Genomic DNA, 22,132 nt, shown 5'->3' with positions numbered 1-22,132 from the left:
GTGTGTGAATAATCCTGTGGCCTGAGAATCGTCAATACTCTGTGGGAATAATCCTGTGGGTTGAGACTGTTGATTATTGTGTGTGAATACTTGTGTGACCTGAGGACGGACAATACTGTGTGTGAATAGTTCTGTGGTCTCAGGATGGTCAATACTGTATGTAAATAATATTCTGGCCTGAGAATGCCCAATACTGTGTGGGAATAGTCCTGTGGCCTGTGAATGGTCAATACTGTGTGAGAGTAATCCTTGGCCTGAGTATGATCAATACTACATGTGAACAATCCTCTGGCCTGTGAATGGTCAATACTGAATGTGAATAATCCTGTGAGCTGTAAATGGTCAAAGCAGTGTGTTTATTAATCCTGTGGCCGTATGTTCGTCAATACTGTGTGTGAATAATCCTGTGGGCTGAGAATGGTCAATACTGTGTATGAATACTCCTGTGACCTGAGGATGGACGATACTGTGTGAGAATAATTCTGTGGACTGAGGGCAGTCAATACTGTGTGGGAATAATTCTATGGCCCGTGAATCGTAAATACTGTGTGTGAATATCCCTTGGCCTAAGGATGGTCAATACACAGTGTGAATAACCCTGTGGCCTGAGGACAGTCAATACTGTGTGTGAATAATCCTGTGGCCTGTGAATTGTCAATACTGTGTGTGAATATCCCTTTGCCTCAGGATGGGCAATACTGTGTGGGAATAATCCTGTGGGCTGAGAAGGTTGAATATTGCGTGTGAGTACTCGTGTGACCTGAGGATGGTCAATGCTGTGTGTGAATAATTCTGTGGTCTGAGAATGGTCAATACTGCGTGGGGATAATCTTGTAGCCTTATGCTGGTCAATACTGTGTGTGAATAATCCAATGGCCTGAGAATCGTCAATATTGTGTGTGAATAATCCTGTGAGCTGTAAATGGTCAAAGCAGTGTGTTTATTAATCCTGTGGCCGTATGTTCGTCAATACTGTATGTGAATAATCCTGTGGGCTGAGAATGTTGAATACTGTGTGTGAATACTCCTGTGGCCTCTGTAATATGAATACAGTGTGTAAATAATCCTGTGGCCTGAGGCTGGTCAACAATGTGTGTGAATAATTTTGCTATCCAAGGATGGTCAATACTATGTGTGAGTAATCCTGTGGACGGAGGATTGTCAATACTGTGTGTGAATTAACCTGTGGCCTGAGATTTGTGAATACAGTGTGTGAATAATCCTGTGTACTGTGAATGCTCAATACTGTGTGTGAATAATCCTCTGGACTGAGGGCAGTCAATACTGTGTGCGAATAATCCTATGGCCCGTGAATCGGAAATACTGTATGTGAATAACCCTTGGCCTAAGGATAGTCAATACTGTGTGATAATAATCCTGTGGGCTGTGGATGGTCAATACTATGTGTGAATAACCGTTGTCCTGAGGATGGTCAATACTGTGTGTGAACAATAGTGTTGCCTGAGGTCGTTCAATCCCATTTATGAATAATCCTGTGGCCTGAGAATGGTCAATACAGTGTGGGAATAATCCTTTGTTTTGAGGATTGTCAATACGTTGTGTGGATAATCCATGGCCTGAGGATGGTCAATACCGTGTAGGAATAATCCTGTGACTTCAGGATGGTCAATACTGTGTGGGAATAATCCTGTGACTTCAGGATGGTCAATACTGTGTGGGAATAATCCTGTGACTTCAGGATGGTCAATACTGTGTGGGAATAATCCTGTGACTTCAGGATGGTCAATACTGTGTGGGAATAATCCTGTGACTTCAGGATGGTCAATACTGTGTGGGAATAATCCTGTGACTTCAGGATGGTCAATACTGTGTGGGAATAATCCTGTGACCTGCAAATGTTGAAGACTGAGTGTTCATTAATCCTGTGGCCATGTGCTAGTCAATGCTGTGTGTGAATAATCCTGTGACGTGTAAATGAATAAGACAGTGTGTTCATTAATCCTGTGGCTGTATGGTGGTCAATACTGTGTGTGAATAATCCTGTGGACTGTGAATGGTCAATAGTGTGTCAATGTAATCCTGAACTTGAGGATGTTCAATACAGTGTGTGAATAATCCTGTGCCCTGTGGATTGTCAGTACTGTGTGGGAATATTCCTGTGACCTGTTAATTGATAAAGAGAATGTGTTCATTTATCCTGTGGCCTCAGGTTGGTCAATACAGTGTGTGAATGATCTAATGGCTTTAGTATTGTCAATACTGTATGTGAATAACTGTTGACCTGAGGATGATCAATACTGTGTGTGAGTAATCCTGCGGACGGAGGATGGTCAATACTGTGTGTGAATAATAATGTTTCCTGAGGGCAGTCAGTACTGTGTATGAATAATGCTCTGGGCTGTGAATCATCAGTAGTGTGTGTGTGTAAAACCCTTTGCCTAAGGATGGTCAATACTGTGAGTGAATAATAATGTGGCCTGTGGATGGTCAATGCTGTGTGATAATAATCCTGTGGCCTGTTGATGATCAATGCTGTGATAATAATCCTGTGGCCTGTGGATGATCAATGCTGTATGATAATAATCCTGTGGCCTGTGGATGATCAATGCTGTGTGATAATAATCCTGTGGCCTGTGGATGGTCAATGCTGTGTGATAATAATCCTGTGGCCTGTGGATGGTCAATACTGTGTGATAATAATCCTGTGGCCTGTGGATGGTCAATGCTGTGATAATAATCCTGTGGCCTGTGGATGATCAATGCTGTGATAATAATCCTGTGGGCTGTGGATGGTCAATGCTGTGATAATAATCCTGTGGCCTGTAGATGGTCAATGCTGTGTGATAGTAATCCTGTGGGTTGTGGATGGTCAATGCTGTGTGATAATAATCCTGTGGCCTGTAGATGGTCAATGCTGTGTGATAGTAATCCTGTGGGTTGTGGATGGTCAATGCTGTGATAATAATCCTGTGGCCTGTAGATGATCAATGCTGTGATAATAATCCTGTGGCCTGTGGATGGTCAATGCTGTGTGATAATAATCCTGTGGCCTGTGGATGGTCAATGCTGTGTGATAGTAATCCTGTGGGTTGTGGATGGTCAATGCTGTGATAATAATCCTGTGGCCTGTAGATGGTCAATGCTGTGTGATAATAATCCTGTGGCCTGTGGATGATCAATGCTGTGTGATAATAATCCTGTGGCCTGTAGATGGTCAATGCTGTGTGATAATAATCCTGTGGCCTGTAGATGGTCAATGCTGTGTGATAATAATCCTGTGGGCTGTGGATGGTCAATGCTGTGTTATAGTAATCCTGTGGCCTGTGGATGGTCAATGCTGTGTGATAATAATCCTGTGGCCTGTGGATGGTCAATGCTGTGATAATAATCCTGTGGCTTGTGGATGATCAATGCTGTGTGATAGTAATCCTGTGGCCTGTGGATGGTCAATGCTGTGTGATAGTAATCCTGTGACCTGTGGATGGTCAATGCTGTGTGATAGTAATCCTGTGGCTTGTGGATGGTCAATGCTGTGTGATAGTAATCCTGTGGGTTGTGGATGGTCAATGCTGTGATAATAATCCTGTGGCCTGTAGATGGTCAATGCTGTGTGATAATAATCCTGTGGGCTGTGGATGGTCAATGCTGTGTTATAGTAATCCTGTGGCCTGTGGATGGTCAATGCTGTGTGATAATAATCCTGTGGCCTGTGGATGGTCAATGCTGTGATAATAATCCTGTGGCTTGTGGATGATCAATGCTGTGTGATAGTAATCCTGTGGCCTGTGGATGGTCAATGCTGTGTGATAGTAATCCTGTGACCTGTGGATGGTCAATGCTGTGTGATAGTAATCCTGTGGCTTGTGGATGGTCAATGCTGTGTGATAATAATCCTGTGGCCTGTGGATGATCAATGCTGTGATAATAATCCTGTGGCCTGTGGATGATCAATGCTGTGTGATAATAATCCTCTGGCCTGTTGATGGTCAATGCTGTGTGATAATAATCCTGTGGCCTGTTGATGATCAATGCTGTGATAATAATCCTGTGGCCTGTAGATGGTCAATGCTGTGTGATAATAATCCTGTGGTCTGTGGATGATCAATGCTGTGTGATAATAATCCTGTGGCCTGTAGATGGTCAATGCTGTGTGATAATAATCCTGTGGCCTGTAGATGGTCAATGCTGTGTGATAATAATCCTGTGGCCTGTGGATGGTCAATACTGGGTGATAATAATCCTGTGACCTGTGGATGGTCAATACTGGGTGATAATAAACTGTGGCCTGTGCATGTTCAGTACTGTTTGTACTGAATGGTCAACTCACTGTGTTTATTAATCCTGTGGCCTTATGGTCGTCAATACCGTGTGTGAATAATCCTGTGGGCTGAGAATGGTCAATACTGTGTGTGAATACTCCTGTGGCCTCTGTACTGTCAATACAGTGTGTAATTAATCTGTGGCCTGAGGCTGGACAATAATGCGTGTGAATAATTTTGCTACTCGAGGATGGTCAATACTGAATGTGAATAATCCTGTGCACTGTGAATGTTCAATACTGTGTGTGAATAATCCTGTGGACTGAGGGCAGTCAGTAACGTCTGTGAATAATCCTATGGCCCGTGAATCGTAAATACTGTGTGTGAATAGCCCTGGCCTAAGGATAGTCAATACTGTGTGTAAATAATCCTCTTGGACTGTGAGTGGTCAATACACTGTGTGAATAATCCTGCGTCCTGAGGATGGTCAATAATGTGTGTGAGTAATCCTGTGGCCTGTGAATTGTCAATACTGTGTGTCAATAGCCCTTTGGCTAAGGATGGGCAATACTGTGTGAGAATAATCCTGTGGGCTGTGGATGGTCAATACTATGTGTTAATAATCTGTGTCCTGTGCAATGTCAATATTGTTTGCAAATAATACTGTGGCCTGCGGATGGTCAATACTGTGTAGGAAAAATCCTGTGGCCATCGGCTGGTCAATACTGTGTGTGAATAATGATGTGGCCTGAGGATTGTCAATTCTATGTTGGAACAATCTTGTGACCTGCAAATATTGAAGACCGAGTGTTCATTAATCCTGTGGCCGTGTGTTAGTCAATGCTGTGTGTGAATAATCTTGTGCCCTGTGAATGGTTGATACTGTGTGTGAATATTGCTGTGGCCTGAGACTCGTCAATACTGCGTGGAAATAATCCTGTGACGTGTAAATGGTCAAGACAGTGAGTTCATTAATCCTGTGGCCGTATGGTGGTCAATAGTGTGTGCGAATAATCCAGTGACCTGAGAATGGTCAATACTGTGTGGGAATAACATTTGGGCCAAAGGATAGTCAATACTGTGTGTGTTAAATATCCTGTTGCCTGAGAATTTTCAATACAGCAAGTGAATAATCTTGTGGCCTGAGAATGGTCCATACATTGTGTGAAAAATTATGTTACCTGAGGACAGCCATACTGTGTGAGAATAATCCTGTGGTCTGAGGACGGTCAATACTGAGTGTGAACAATCTTGTGGCTTGAGGATGGTCAATACTGGGTGCGAATGTTTCTGTGACCTGTAAATCATCAAGACAGTGTGTTCATTAATCCTGTGGCCGTGTTCCAATCAATACTGTGTGTGAATAATGCTGTGGGCTGGGAATATTGAGTATTGTGTGTGAATACTAGTGTGTCCTGAGGATGGTCAGTACTGTGTGTGGATAATCCAGTGGCCTGAGGATTTTCAATACAGTGTCTGAGTAATCCTGTGGCCTGTGAATTGTGAATACTGTGTGAGAGTAATCCTGTGGCCTGTATACTGTCAATACTGTGTATAAATAATCATGTGGTCTGAGGATGATCAATACAATGTGTGAATACTCCTGTGGCCTGAGGATTGTCAATATTGTGTGTGAACAATCCCGTGACTTGAGGATGGTGAATACTGTGTGGGAATAATCCTGTGACCTGTAAATGGTCAAGACGATGTTCATTAATCCTGTGGCCTAATGGTGGTCAATACTGTGTGTGAATAATGATGTGGTCTGAGAATTGTCAATACTATGTGGGAAAAATCCTGTGACCTGCAAATTGAAGACCGAGTATTCATTAATCCTGTGGCCATGTGCTAGTCAATACTGTGTATGAATAATCCTGTGAACTGAGAATGTTCAATACAGTGTGTGAATAATCTAGTGGCCTGAGGATTGTCAATACTTTGTGTGAATAATCCTGTTGCCTGACGACGGTCCATACTATGTGTGAATAATCCTGTGGATTTAGAATGGTCAATAATATATGGGAATAATCCTGTTGGCCTGAGAGTGGTCACTACTGTGTGGGAATAATCTTGTGGCCTAAGGTTGGTCAATACAGTATGTGAACTATCCTGTGCACTGAATACTGTGTGTGAATAACCCTTGGACTAAGGATGATCAATACTGTGTGTGAACAATCCTGTGGCCTGAGGGTAGTGAGTGCTATCTGTGCATAATCCTGCGGCCTGAGGGTGGTCAAAACTTTGTGTGAATGAATCTGTGATCTGTAAATGATCAAGACAGTGTGTTCATTAATCCTGTGGCCTAAGGGGGGTCAGAGCTGCGTGTGAATAATCCTGTGGCCGGAGGATGATCAATACCATGTGTGATTCATCCTGTTGTGTGAGGATGGTCAATACTGTGTGTGACAAATCTGGTGGCAGGAGGATGGTCAATACGGTGTGTGAATATTTCTGTTAACTGAAGATGGTCAATACTGTGTCAGAATAATTCTGTAGCGTGAGAATGGTCAATGCAGCATGTGATTAATCCTGTGGCCTGATGATGGTTAATACCGTGTGAAAATAATCCTGTGGCCTGAGGATCATCAATACTGTGTGCAAAAAATCCTGTGGCTTGAGGGTGGACAATACCGTGTAGGAATAATCCTGTGGCCTGATAATAGTAAATAGCGTGTGTGAATATTCCTGTGGCCTGAGGATGGTCAATACTGTGTGTGAACCATCGTGTGGCTTGAGGATGGTCAATACTGTGTGTGAATAATGCTTTGGACAGAGAATGGTCAATGCCACGTGTGCATAATCCTCTGGCCTGTGTATCGTCAATACTGTGTGTGAATAACTCTTGGCCTGTGAATCATCAATACGGTGTGTGAATACTGCTCTGGAATGTGAATCGTCAATACTGTGTGAATAATCCTGTGCCCTGAGGATCCTCACTACTATGTGTGAACAATCCTGTGACATAAGGATCGTCAGGACAGTGTTTTCATTAAACCTGTTACCGTACGATGGTCAATACTGTGTGTGAATAATCTTGTGACTTGAGGATGGTCAATACAGTGTGTGAACAATCCTTTGGACAGTGAATGGTCAGTTCCAAGTGTAATTACTCCTGTTGCCTGAGTTTATTGAACGCTGTGTGTGAATAATCCTGCGGCCTGAGGTTGGTCAATACTGTCTGTGAATAATCATGTGGCTTGAGGATAGTCAATACAGTGTGTGATTAATCCTGTGGCCTGAGGATGGTCATTACTTTGCGTGAATCGTTCTGTTGCATGAGGATGGTCAATACAGTGTGTGAATAATCCTTTGGACAGTGAATAGTCAGTTCCATGTGTGATTAATCTTGTTGCCTGAGGTTGTTCAATATTGTGTGTGAATAATGCTGTGGGTTGTGAATGGTCAATGCTGTGTGTGAATAATCCTGTGGTATGAAGATGGTCAATGCTGTGTGTGAATAATCATGTGGCCTGAGTTGATCAATACTGTGTGCACTGCTCCTGTTGCCTGAGGATGGTCGATACTTTTGTGAGAATAATCCTTTGGATAGTGAATGGTCAATACCATGTGTGAATAATCCTGTGGCCTGAGGATGGTCAATACACTGTGAATAAACATGTGGCCTGATGATTGTCAATACCATCTGACAATAATCCTGTGGCTTGCGGATGGCCAAAATCGTTTGTGAATGATCCTGTGGCCTTGAGGATGGTCAATACTGTGTGTGAATAATCCTTTTGCTTGTGGATGGTCAATAACGTGTGTCACTAATCCTTTGGCCTGTGAATCTTCAATTCTGTGTGTGAATAATCCTGTGGCCTGAGAATGTTTAATATCGTTTGTGCATAATCCTGTGGCCTGAGGTTGATCAATACTCTGTGTGAATAATCCTATTGCTTGACGATTGTCAATACAGTGTGTGAATAATTCCTCGGCCTGAGGATGATCAATACAGTGTGTGAATAACCCTTGGCCTGTGGATGATCAGGACTGTGCTTGAATAATACTGTGGCCTGGGGATGGTCAATACCTTGTGTGAATAATCCTGAGACCTGTAAACTGATCAGGCAAAGGGTTCAAACATTCTGTGGCTGTAGGCTGGTCAATACAGTGTGTGAATAATCCTGTGGCCTGAGGATGTAGAATACTGTGTGTGTATACTCCTGCAGCTTGAGGATGGAGAATAGTTGTGTGAATAATCCTGTGGATTGTGGATTGTCAATACTGTGTTTAAATAATCCTGGGAACTGTGAATGCTCAATACTGTTTATGAATACTCCTGTGGCCTGAGGTTGGTCAATACAGTGTGTGAATAATCCTTTGGACAGTGAATGGTCAGTTCCATGTGTGATTAATCCTGTTGCCTGAGCTTGTTCAATACTGTGTGCGAATAATGCTGTGAATGGTCACCGCTGTGTGTGAATAATCCTGCAGCCTAAGGATGGTCAATACTGTGCATGACCTGCTCCTGTTGCCTGAGTTGATGAATACTCTGTGAACTGCTCCTGTTGCCTGAGGATGGTCAATACTGTGTGAGAATAATCTTTTGCACAGTGAATGGTCAATACCATGTGTGATTAATCCTGTGGCCTGATGATTGTCAATACCATGTGAAAATAACCCTGTGGCTTGAGGATGATCAATACCATGTGTGAATAATTGTGTTGCATCAGGATGGTCAGTACTGTGTGAGAATAATCCTGTTGCCTGAGGATGGTCAATAATGTGTGTCCTTATACCTGTGGCCTGTCAATCTTCAATACTGTGTGTGAATAACCCTTGGCCTGAGGGTGAACAATTCTGTGTGTAAATAATCATGTGGCCTGAGAATGTTTGTTTAATACTGTTTGTGAATATTCCTGTGTCCTGAGGTTGTTCAATACAGTGTGTGAATAATCCTTTGGACAGTGAATTCTGAGTTCCATCTGTGAATAATCCTGTGGCCTGAGGATTATCAATACTGTGTATGAATACCCCTTGGCCTGAGTACGGTCAATACTGTGCGTGAATAATCCTGTGGCTTGATGATGGTCAATACCATGTGTGAATAATCCTTTGGACAGTGAATGGTCAGTTCCATGTGTGAATAAACCTGTGACCTAAGGGTAGTCAATACTGTGTGTGAATAATTCTATGACCTAAGGTTAGTCAATACTGTGTGTGAACAATCCTGTGACTTGAAAATGGTCAATACTCTGTGTGAATAATCCACTGGCCTGAGAATCGTCAATTCTGTGTTTAAATAACCCATGGCTTGAGGGTTATCAATACCATGTGTGAATAATTCAGTGGCCTGAGGTTGGTCAGGACAGTGTGTTCATTAATCCTGTGGCTTGAGAATGGTCAATACAGTGTGTGAATAATCCTTTGGACAGTTAATGGTTGGTTCCATGTATGAATATTCCTGTAGCCTGTAAACTGTCAAGGCAGTTGGTTCAAAAATCCAGTGGCCGTAGGCTGGTCAATACTGTGTGTGAATAATCCTGTGGTTTGCGGATGGTCAATACTGTGTGTGAATAATCCTTTGGATAGTGAATTGTCATTACCATGTGCGAATAGTCCTTTGGCCTGCGAATCGTCAATACTGTGTGTGACTAAACCTGTGGCCTGAGAGTAGTCAATACTGTGGCTGAATAAGGCTGTGGTCTGTGAATGGTCAAAACTGTGTGTTAATAATCTGTGGCCTTGGATGGTCAATTCTGTTGTGAATAATCTTGTGGCCGGAGGCTGGTTAATACCGTGAATAATCCTGTGCCAGGAGGATATTCAATATTGTGTGTGAATAAACCTGTGGGCTGTGACAGTCAATGCTGTGTGTGAATTATCCTTAGACAGTGAATGGTCAATACCCTGTGTGAATAATCCTCTGGCCTGGGAATGGTCAATACTGTGTGTGAAAAACCCTTGGCCTGAGGATTGCCAATACTGTGTGTGAGCAATCCTGTGGCCTGAGAATGGTCAAAACTCTGTGCGATTAATCCTGTTGACTGGGGTTGTTCAATGCTCTGTATGAATAATCCTGTGGTCTGTTAACGGTCTACGCTGTGTGTGAATAATGCTGTGGACTGTGAATGGTGAATACTGTATGTGAATAATCCTGCGGTGCGTGGGTGGTCAATATTATTTGTGAACAATCCTGTGACCTGAGGATGGCCAAAACTCTGTGGGAATTGTCCTGTGGCGTGAGGATGGTCAGTTCTGTGTGGGAATAATCCTTTGGCCTGGGGAAGGTCAATACTGTGTTTGAATAATCCTGTGCATGGTGAATACTGAATATTGTGTGTGAATAACCCTTGGATGGTCATTACTGTGTGAGAACAATCCTGTGATCTAAGGGTAGTGAGTATTGTCTGTGAATAATCCTGCAGCCTGAGGGTGATCAATACACTGTGTGAACAATCCTGTGGCCTGAGAATGGTCAAACCTGTGTATGAATAAAACTGAGACCTGTAAATGGTCAAGACAGTGTGTTCATTAATCCTGTGGCCTAATGGTGGTCAATACTGTGTTTAAGTAATCCTGTGACCTGGGAATGTTTGTTTATTTTTTTTTGAGTATCCCTGTGTACTGAGGATGGTCAACACTGTGTGGGAATAATCCTGTGGCCTGAGAATGGTCAATACTGTGTGTAAATAATCCTGGGAACTATGAATGCTCAATACTGTGTGGGAATAATCCTGTGGCCTGAGAATGGTTAATACTTTATGTGAATAATTATGTTATGTGAGGATGGTCAGTATATTGGGTGAGTAATCCTGTGGCCTGATGATGGTCAGTACCTTGTGAAAATAATCCTGTGGCCTGAGGATCATCAATACTGTGTGTGAAAAATCCTGTGGCTTGAGGTAAGTCAATACTGTATATGAATAATCCTGTGTCCTGATAATGATCAATACCGTGTGTAAATAATCCTGTGGTCTGAGGATGGTCAATACTGTGTGTCACTAATCCTGTGGCCTGTGAATCATCAACACAGTGTGTGAATAATCCTGTGCCTTTAAAGTGACAAGGCAGTGGGTTCAAAAATCCTGTGGCCGTAGACTGGTCAATACTGTGTGCAAATAATCCTGTGGCCTGTGAACGGTCAATACTGTGTGTGAATTATCCTTGGACAATGAATGGTCAATACTGTGTGTGAATAATCCTCTGGCTGTTAATCATCAATACTGTGTGTGAATAACTCTTAGCCTGAAGATGGTCAAAACTATGTGATTAATCCTGTTGCCTGTGGTTGTTCAATACTGCGGGTGAAAAATCCTGTGGCCTGTGGATGGTCATTTCTGTTTGTTAATAATACTGTGTCCTGAGGATGGTCAATACTGTGTGTGAATAATCCTGTGCACTGCGACTGCTCAATACTCTGTATGAATAAACCTGTGGCCTGAGAGTAGTCAATAAAGTGTGGGAATAATCCAGTGGCCTAAAGATAGTCCATACTGTGTGTGAATAAGGCTGTGGCCTGTGAATGGTTAATACTGTGTGTTAATAATCTGTGGCATGTGGATGGTCAATACTGTTGTGAATAATCTTGTGGCCGGAGGCTGGTTAATACAGTGTGTGAATAATCTTGAGGTCTGATGATGGTCAATACCGTGAATAATCTTGTGCCCTGAGGGTGTTCAATATTGTGTGTGAATAAACCTGTGGCCTGTGACGGTCAATGCTGTGTGTGAATTATCCTTAGACAGTAAATTGTCAATATTGTGTGTGAATGACCTTTGGCCTGAGGATGGTCAATACTGTGTGTGAACAATCCTGTGGCCTGAGGGTGGTCAAAACTGCGTGTGAACAATCCTGTGGCCTGTGAACCATTAATACTGTGGTCTAATAATAATAGTATGGCCTGTGGATGGACTATACAAAGTGTTGAATAATCCTGTGCAATGTGAATGCTCAATACTGTGTGTGAATAACCCTGTGTACTATGAATGCTCAATAATGTGTGTGAATAATACTGTGGCCTGTGCATGGGCAATACTGTCTGTGAATAATCCTGTGACCTGTAAGTGGTCAAAACCGTGTGTTCATTAATCCTCTGGCCGGAGGATGATCAATACTATGTGTGATTAATCCTGTGTCCTAAGAATTTTGAATATTGTTTGTGAATATTCCTGTGGCCGGAGGTTGGTCAATACTGTGTGTGATTTATCCTCTGGCGTGTGAATCATTAGTACTGCGTGTGAATAACCCTTGGCCTGAGGATGATCAAAACTGTGTGTGAGTAATCCTGTGGCCTAAGAATGATCAATACGATGTGTGATTAATCCTATTGCCTGAGGTTGTTCAATCCTGTGTGAGAATAATCCTGTTACCTGTAAATGGTCAATGTTTGTGTGAATAATCCTGTGGGCTGTGAATGGTCAATACTGTGAGTAAATAATCCTGTGGACTGAGGATGGTCAACACGATGTACAATTAATCCTTTGGACTGTCAATGGTCAATACTGTGTGTGCATAATCCTGTGGCCTGAGGGTGGTCAATATTGTATGTGAATAATCGTCCGGCCTGATGATGGTCAATGATGTGTATGAGTAATCCTGTAGCCTGTGAATCATCAATACTGTGTGGGAATAGACCTTTGCCTGATGATGGTCAATACTGAGTGTGAATAATTCTGTGCGCTGTGACCGCTCAATACTCTGCGTGAATAAACATGTGGCCTGAGTGTAGTCAACACTATGTTTTAATAATCTGTGGCCTGTGCATAGTCAATACTGTTTGTTAATAATACTGCATCCTGTGAATGGTCAATACTGTGTGTGAATAATCCTGTGGCCTGAGGGTAGTCAATACTGTGTTTGGGTAATCCTGTGACCTGTAAATGTTCAAGACAGTGTGTTCAAAAATCCTGTGACCATAGGCTGGTCAATACAGTGTGTGAGAAATCCTGTGACCCGAGGATGGTCAATACTCTGTGTGTGGATACTCCTGTGGCCTGATAATGATCAATACTGTGTGGGAATAATCCTGTTGCTTGAGGATGTTCAATAATGTGTGTGACTAATCCGGTGGCCTGATGATGGTCAATGCTGTGTGGTCATAAGCCTGTGGCCTGTGAATCGTCAGTACTGTGTATGAGTAATAATGTGGCCTGTGGATGGTCAATGCTGTGTGTTAATAATCTGTGGTCTCTGCATGGTCATTTCTGTTTGTTAATTATACTGTGGCCTGTGCATGGTTAATAGAGTATGAATAATTCTGTGCGCTGTGAATGCTCAAAACTGTGTGAATACTCCTGTGTCCTGAGGACGGTCAATACAGTGTGTGAATTATCCTTTGGCCTGTAATTCGTAAATACTTTATGTAAATGCTCTTGTGGGCTGAGGGTGGTCAATAGTGTGTATGAAAAATCCTGTGGCCACTGACGTGGTGGTTTTGGATGAGCAACTGGTTGATCCTCTCCCTCCAATGTCCCACCCTATCTCTCTACAAACCCCTCCAGCTGCAGCAGTCTGTACTGGCTTTGTAACACCGTTCAGGCCCTGACCACTCTCTGTAACACTCTCACCACCTCCAGCACCTTCATCTCTCCCTGTTCCTGTCACGTCATTAAACCCTGACAATGATTCCCGTTCCACCTGCCCTCTTCCTGCTCGCAGACCCTTTGCAATCCCTTTAAAACTTACTCTTAAAGCACGCTCTCACTTCTGGATTTTAAGCACGTTTTGCTGATCTTGTTTGCCTCATAATCTAATATGATCCATTTTGTCCTGAGTGAGGGACAGGAGTGAGTTTCTTGTTGAGGTTTTGTCTGTTTTGATGGAATGTACTTTTTTTGAGTGATTTACACTGTTCCTTCAAATGTTTTCCACTGTTCATTTACAGATACATGTTCCAGTCTGTTTAGCCTATTTACCTTGGTCACTTCTCCTGTCAAATGTACGCAATTGGCTATTTTTGTTTTTCATTGTAACTTGTCCTTTCTGTGATTCACTCTAAAACTTTATATTTCTTTAAACTGCACTTTATCACAATTTCCCGGAGGATCTCTCCAGGTGACATTACTCATTCACTAAGTTTCATCACACAACCATCGATCTGACATAGTTATGTCCCTAGCTAATTGCACAATGTATTATTCAAAGAAACACTGAAAAAAAAAATTATCTGTACTTCCCTTCCACTATCACTGTTGCCAGTGTGATTTTCCCAGATTATGCGAATATTGAAGTTTCCCAAAATTATCACAATACCTTTGTTAAAAAATTCCAATTAATTCCTGTTTAATGCAGTAATGTGCAATGAAATGCTGTTTGGTGGCTAAAAGTGTTCTGCTGTTTCTGTCCTTGGCAAGTAGTAGCCAGAATTTACATTCAGACTGACTCTACTTCATGATCTGCGGCCAAATGCTTTCTCTAAAATGCCTTTGTTATCCATTATAGTTCTCGTTGCGCATTTTGCCTGAGTTTCTGCAAGGTTGTGAGCTATTGAATACTTATGTTCACCTTTTGTTCGCCCTGTAACCATGTCTCCCTGGTGTCTAAATTTATTTTATCTCCGTGTCACAAATCCATCTACCTTATTGCAGAGACCTTGTCCATGCGAAAAAAAAAGACAATCTACTCTTTCCCAAAATGTCCTGTCACATACCTATTCTCTGATGTACAGGTTAAGTTAAACTCTGTCCCTTTCGGTTCCTTTCTGCTTGTCTTCAGCCAAATTCCCATGCTGTTCCGATGCGTCATCTTTTCTCTTTGGATTTGGAAAGCTCCTTTCACCTGAACCCTGTCCCGGCATCCTCTCTGTCAGTTTAAAGCCCTGTCCATAAACCTACCGACATGATTGGCCAGGACACTGGTCCCAGCGCGGTTCCAGTGGGTCCATCCTAATGGATTATTTTTTTAAAAATCAGGTATGGGATGTGGGTGTCTCTGGCTGACCAGCCTTTCTTGTCCAGCCCGAGCTGCCATTGAGCTGAGTAGCTTGCTCAGCCATTTCAGAGAGTAATTGAGAGGCAAACACTTTGCTGTGGTTATGTAGTGCAGAGCTGAAAATGTGTTGCTGGAAAAACTCAGCAGGTCAGGCAGCATCCAAGGAACAGGAGAATCGACGTGTCGGGCATAAGCCCTTCTTCAGGAATGTAGTGCAGACCATGTTAGGATGGGCAGATGTCCATCTCTGAAGGACAAGTGTACGGGTTTTTTGTACATCAGCAATGATCTCACACTTACATGTGGATTGTTAATTACTATTTTTTAAATTATTGATTTCAAATTCCACCATTTCTGATGGTGGGATTCAAACCTTTCTCCCCTGTACCTTAGTTGAGGTTTTGGATACGTGCTGTAGTAATACCACTCGGCCATCACCTCACCTGCTCAATGGTTGCCCATCCCTGAACACTGACACCAGTGCATCATGAAGCTAAACCCGTTTTTCTGACACAATTGTTTGATCTTGATAACTTGCTGCACTCTGGTGATATCACTCAGTCTCTCTCCATATCCTTTACTGTATGGGTCTAATTGCTGCCTCTGTCAGTGTCTCTCACTCAGAATCTCCAGATCCTGAGCCAACAGAATTCTCCACTCCAGAGAGACGCAGCAGCACAGGCCAGGGATGGAAACTGAGATTTTCCAGATCCCTGTGGGACACAGTGCCATTTTCTATGTGTAACCCTCACAGCATCAGTCTAATTTAACATTCTGTCTATCTCTCTGTCTCCTACATGTACTCAGGAAGGTCCTGACTCAATAGACTTCCCAACTGCTGGGTGTCTCGTCAATCATCACATTGAAGATGGTTGGTCAGCCAGAGAGACAAAGAGCAGGGGGATCTGGAGCCTTCAATAAATCCTGCAGGAAGGTAAGATCATTAACAGTGCACAGAGCAGAGAGCAATGAGAGGGCTCCAAACATCAGCTAACAGGACATGACATAGATACAGTGCTGGATGGGGAGCACAATACAGACATACCCCAGGCTCAATCCCTGCCCATAATGTAAGGTCTGTTGTACTAAGACTAACCACACTGTAACACTGAATCTATGTCATATCTTGGTGACCAACGTCTTCAATAATATTTAAAATCCTATAACAGTTGCTATCTTTGTAACCTCCTCCCTTCCTTATAGTCACTTCACTAATTTGAAGCATACTGCACTCCAGCCTACCATTCCGATCACTGTAACTTGCTTCAGTGTCTACAACATGTCTTATCTCAGTAGTCTCCTCCTCTTTAACTGCATACAGAGTCATGTAACACGGAAACAGAACCTTCACTCCAACTCATCAATTCTGACCATGATTCTTAGACTAAATGTGTCACATTTGCCTGCATTTGGCCCTTATCTCTTCAAACCTTCTCCTCTCCATGTATCTCCCCAAATGTCTTTTCCATGTTGTAATTGTCCACGTTTCTCCATGTGGCCCTGGCAGTCCGTTCCGTCTATGTACCATCCTCTGTGGATAATGTTGCCCCTCAGCTCCCTCTTTAAATCCTTGCTCTCTCACCTCCTGTTTATACCCTCTAGTTTAGGACTCACCTACCCTTGGCTTTTCACCTTACTGAGGCCCCGCATGGTTTTATAAACCTTTATAAGGTCAATCCGTATCCTCCTCTGCCTAAGGCAAATATTTAGGTCAATGTTACACATGTCTCCAAATCATATCAAAGCTCTGGACAATGAAGGAAAGTGCGTCATACTGCTTTCACCGCCCTGTCCAACTGCAATGTCACTTCCGAGGAACAATGTAACTGCAGCCCTTGGTGTCTCTCTGTTCGACAACACTGTCCAGGGCCAAACCATTAACTGTGTTAGTCCTCCCTGGTTTGTCTCAACAAAACCCAACACCATATGTCAACTGCATCTTTCATTCCTTGATCCACTGGCCCCGTTGTTCAAGAGCCCCTTTGATAACCATATTCACTGCACACGACACGATTAATTTGATCATCTGCAAACTTACTAACAATGACTCCCATATTCTCAATCAAATCGTTTATGTAGATGATACATATCAGTGGACCCAGCCCCGATCCTTATAGCACTCCTCTGGTCACAGGCCTCCATTCTGAACAACAATCCTCTCCCACCTCCCTCTGTCTCCTACTGTCAAGCCAATTTTGTATCCAGTTGGCTAGCTCTCCCTGATCCCATGTGATCTAACCTTCTGAACCAGTATGTCATGCTAAACCCTGTCAAAGGTCCTGCTGACTTTAGTGTAGACAATGTATGGTCACCACTTCAACAAAAGCAATCAAGTTAGTGAGACCTGACTTTGTATACACAAAGCTGTGCTGACTATCTTTCATCAATCCTTGCCTTTGCAAATGCATGTAACTCCTGCCTGGCAGAATCACTTCCACAACCTACCCATCACTGACCTCTGGCTAATTGGTCTTTAGTTCCCTAGCATTCCATCAGTGTTTCTCAAATAATTGACCAAAACTATATTCTTGTCAGAGTTGTACAGCATGGAAACAGACCCTTCAGTTGGTACTAAACATAATCTCAAACTAAACCCATCTCAGCTGCCTGTTGCTGGCCCATATCCCTCCAAACATTTCCTATTCCCGTACTTAACCAAATGTCTGAAAAACGTTGTTATTGTACCCACATCCACCCCTTTCTCAAGAAGTTCATTCCACACTCAAACCGCCCTCTGTAACAATTTGACCCTCATGTCGTTCTTTTGAAGATCTCTCTCCTCGAACATTAAAAATGTGGACCCTTTTCTTGAGACTCCCCCATCCTGGGGAAAATGCAGCTACCGTTAATGCTATCTAAATCTCTCATTATCTTATAAACTTCTATAAGGTCACCTCTCAATCTTGAGGCTTCTGCCATTTTTCAGAACTCAAGCCTTCCATACTCAACAACATCCTGGTAAATCTCTTCTGAACCCCTTGCAGCTGAATAATATCCTCCCTATAACTGGGTGACCAGAGCTGGACAGAGTGTTGCAGAAGAGGCCTCACTGATATTGGTACAATCACAACATGACGTCCCAAATCCTACACTCAATGGACTGAGCAATAGTGTGTTTGTTCTCCCTCGCTGTGTGTGTGCGTGTCCCTCCCTTGCTGTGTGTGTGTGTGTGTGTGTCCCTCCCTCGCTGTGTGTGTGCCTGTCCGTCCTTTGCTCGGTGTGTGTGTGTGTGTGTGTGCCTGTCCCTCCTTTGCTCGGGGTATGTGTGTGTGCCTCCCTCGCTGCGTGTGTGTGTGTGTGTCTCCCTCGCTGTGTATGTGTGAGTTCCCCCCTTGCTCTTTGTGTGTGTGTGTGTGTGTGTCCCTCTTGGTGTGCGTGTGTGCTTGGCCCTCCCTCGTTGTGTGTGCATGTGTCTCCCCCTCGCTGCGTGCGCGTGTCCCTCTCTTGCTCTGTGTGTGTGTGTGTGTGTGTGTGTTTGTGTGTGTCCATGTCCCTCCCTGGCTGTGTGTGTGTGTGTGTCCCTCTCTTGCTGTGTGTCTGTGTTTGTGTGCTTGAGCATGTGTGTGTCCATCCCTCGCTGTGTGTACGTGTCCCCTCTTGCTGTGAGTATGTGTGACCCTTTTACAGTTAATGTGAGTGTCCTTCCCTTGGTGTGTTTGTGTGTGTGTGTGTGTCCCTCCCTTGCTTTGTGTCTGTGTGTGTGTGTGTGCGTGTCCCTCTCTTGCTTTGTGCCTGTGTGTGTGCGCGCCTCTTGCTGTGTGCATACGTGTCACTCCCTCGCTCTGTGTGTGTGTGTGTGTGTCCCTCCCTTGTGTGTGTGTGTGTCCCTCCCGTGTGTGTGTGTGTGTCCCTCCCTTGTGTGTGTGTGTGTGTGTGTCCCTCCCTTGTGTGTGTGTGTGTGTGTGTGTGTCTCCCGTGTGTGTGTGTGTGTGTGTGTGTGTGTGTGTGTGTGTGTGTGTGTGTGTGTGTCCCTCCCTTGCTTTTTGTGCGTATCCCCACCATTGTATGTCCGCATCGCCCCTCGCTGTGTGAGTGCCTGTCCCCCCTGGCTGTGTGTGCGTGTGTCCCTCCCTCGTCATGTCTGTGCGTGTCCCCTCCCCCTGAGTGTGCGTGCCCCTTTGCAATTTCTGTGCACATGCCCTCCCCCTCGCCGTGTGTCTGCTTGTCCATCCTTCCCTGTGTGTGTGCGTGTCCCTCCCTTGCTGTTTATGTGCGTGTCCCTCTCTCGCTCTGTGTGTTTGTGTACATCCCTTCCTCGCTGTGTGTGTGCATGTCCTTCCCTCGCTCTGTGTGTGTGTGTGTGTGTGTGTGTGTCCCTCCCTGGCTGTGTGTGTGTGTCCCTCCCTGGCTGTGTGTGTGCATGTCCTTCCCTCGCTGTGTGTGCATGTCCCTCCCTGGCTGTGTGTGTGTGCGTATCCCACTCTCACTGTGTGTGTCTGTGTTTGTGTGCTTGCGCATGTGTGTGTGTCCCTCCCTCACTGTGTGTGTGTGTGTGTGTATATGTATGCATTTCAATTCCTCACTGTGCCTGTGTGTCCCTCCCACGCTGTGTGCATGTGTGTGTCCCTCCCTCACTTTGTGTGTGTGTGTCCCTCTTGCTGTGTATGCGTCTCACTCCCTCGCTGCGCGCGCGTGTGTGTGTGTGTGTGTGTGTGTGTGTGTGTGTGTGTGTGTGTGTGTGTGTGTGTGTCCCTCCCTTGCTCTTTGTGTATATCCCCCTTGCAGTATGAGTGCATGTCCCCCCTTGCTGTGTGTGCGTGTCCCTCCCTCACCGTGTCAGTGCGTGTCCCCTCTACTGTGATTGCCCCCTCTCACTTTCTGTGCACATTTCCTCCCCCTCGCTGTGTGTGTCCCTCCTTCCCTGTGTGTGTGTGTGTGTCTGTCCCTCGCTGTGTGTGTTTGTGTATGACCCTCCATCGCTGTGTGTGTGCATGTCCTTCTCTCCCTCCTGTGTGTGTGTGTGTGTGTGTGTGTGTGTGTGTGTGTCCCTCCCTTGCTCTTGTATATATCCCCCTTGCTGTGTGAGTGCATGTCCCCCTTTGCTGTGTGTGCGTGTGTCCCTCCCTCGCCGTGTCTCTGTGTGTCCCTTTCACTTTCTGTGCACATTTCTTCCCCCTCGCCGTGTGTGTGCTTGCCCCTCCTTCCCTGTGTGTGTGTTTGTGTGTGTGTGTGTGCATGTCCCTCCCTGGATGTGTGTGCGCCTGTCACTCACTTGCTGTCTGTATGTGTCCGTCCCTTGTGTGTGTGTGTCCCTCCATTGCTCTTTATGGATATCCCCCTCACTGTGTGTGCGCATCTCCCCTCGGTGTGTGAGTGCATGTCCCCCCTTGCTGTGTGTGCGTATGTCCCTCCCTTGCTGTGCCTGTGCATGTCCCCTCTCGTTGTGTGTGCGTGCACCCTCTCAATTTCTGTGCACATGTCCTCCCCCTCGCCGTGTGTCTGCTTGTCCCTCCTTCCCTGTGTGTGTGCGTGTCCCTCCCTCACTGTGTGTGCGCGTATCCCTCCCTCGCTGCGTGTCTCAGCACGTCCCTCCCTCGCTGTGTGTGTGTCCCTTCCCCCCCGTTTGTGTGTATGTGTCACATCCTCACAGTCTGTGTTTGTGTGTGTCCCCTTCACTGCACGTCCCTTACTCGCTGTTTGTGTGTGTGTCACTCCATCGCGTTATGTGTATGTGTCTCTCTCTCTCACTGTGTGTGTGTGCATGTCCCTCCCTCGCTCTGTGTGTGTGTGTGTGTGTGTGTGTGTGTGTGTGTGTGTGTAAGTGTGTCTCTGTCCCACGTTGTGTGTATACATGTCCCTCCCTTGCTCTGTGTATGTGTGAGATCCCCCCCCTTGCTGTCTGTGTGTGTTTCCCTCTTGCTGTGTGTGTGTGTGCGTGGCCCTCCCTCACTGCATGTGCATGTGTCTCCCCCTCACTGTGTGTGCGTGTCCTCTCTTGCTCTGTGTGTGTTTGTGTGTGACCCTCCCTCGCTGTGTGTGCATATCCCTCCCTGGCTGTGTGTGTGCGTATCCCTCTCTTGCTCTGTGTGAGTGTGTGTGTGTGTCCCTGAAGATGTGCACGTGTGTGTGTGTCTCACCCTCGCTGTGTGTGCGTGCGTGTCCCTCCCTCGCTGTGTGTGTGTGCGTGTGTCTCCCCCTCACTGTGTTTGCGAGTGTTCCTCTCTTGCTCTGTGTGTGCATGTTTGTGTGCGTGTGTCTCTCCCTCGCTGTGTGTGTGTCCCTCTCTCGTTGTGTGTGTCTGTGTTTGTGTGCTTGCGCATGTCCCTCCCTCACTGTGTGTGTGTCCCCCACTTGCTGTGAGTATGTGTGTCCCTCTTGCAGTGTATGTGTGTGTCCCTCCCTCGCTGTGTGTGTGTGTGTGTCCCACTCTCGCTGTGTGTGCGTGTCCCTCCCTCGCTGTGTGTCTGTTTGTATCCCCTTAACTGTGTGTATATGTTCGTGTCCCACCCTCGCTTTGTGTGTGTGTGTGTCCCTCTTGCTCTGTGTGCGCGTGTCACTCCCTCGCTCTTTGTGTGTGTGTGTGTGTGTGTGTGTCCCTCTTGCTCTGTGTGCGCGTGTCACTCCCTCGCTCTTTGTGTGTGTGTGTGTGTCCCTCCATTGCTCTTTGTGTATATCCCCTCACTGTGTGTGCGCTTCTCCCCTCGCTGTGAGTGCATGTCCCGCCTCGCTATGTGCGCGTGTCCCTCCCTTGCCTGTGCGTGTCCTCTCTCGCTGTGCGTGCATGTCCCCTCTCAATTTCTGTGCACATGCCCTCCCCCTCACCGTGTGTGTGCTTTTCCCTCCTTCCCTGTGTGTGTGTGTCCTACCCTTGCTGTGTATGCAGGTGTCCCTCCCTCGCTGTGTGTGTACATGTCCTTCCCTCGCTGTGTTTGTGTGCCCCTCCCACGCTGTGTGTGCATGTCCTTCCCTCCCTCGCTCTGTGTGTGTGTGTGTGTGTGTGTGTGTGTGTGTCCCCTTCCCTCCCTCGCTCTGTGTGTGTGTGTGTGTGTGTGTGTGTGTGTGTGCGCGCGCGCTCCTCCCTCGGTGTGTGCGTGCGCGTG

General features: G+C 45.3%; 1 long non-coding RNA gene across 2 annotated transcripts in view; it reads left to right on the top strand.

The window, feature by feature from the left end:
- The window catches only part of LOC140468626 (uncharacterized), a 124,214-nt gene that overhangs the window by 30,479 nt on the left and 71,603 nt on the right, over positions 1 to 22,132 (top strand). For both annotated transcript variants that reach the window (XR_011955731.1, XR_011955730.1), the window contains exon 3: positions 15,900 to 16,026. This is a non-coding gene — a long non-coding RNA (uncharacterized lncRNA). The remainder of the gene's footprint in view (positions 1 to 15,899; positions 16,027 to 22,132) is intronic.

This window comes from Chiloscyllium punctatum, chromosome 47 (assembly GCF_047496795.1).
Source record: "Chiloscyllium punctatum isolate Juve2018m chromosome 47, sChiPun1.3, whole genome shotgun sequence".
Classification (NCBI taxonomy): Eukaryota; Metazoa; Chordata; class Chondrichthyes; order Orectolobiformes; family Hemiscylliidae; genus Chiloscyllium; species Chiloscyllium punctatum.
The sequence above is the reverse complement of the archived record's forward strand: the minus strand, read 5'-3'. Positions and strand labels throughout refer to the sequence as shown.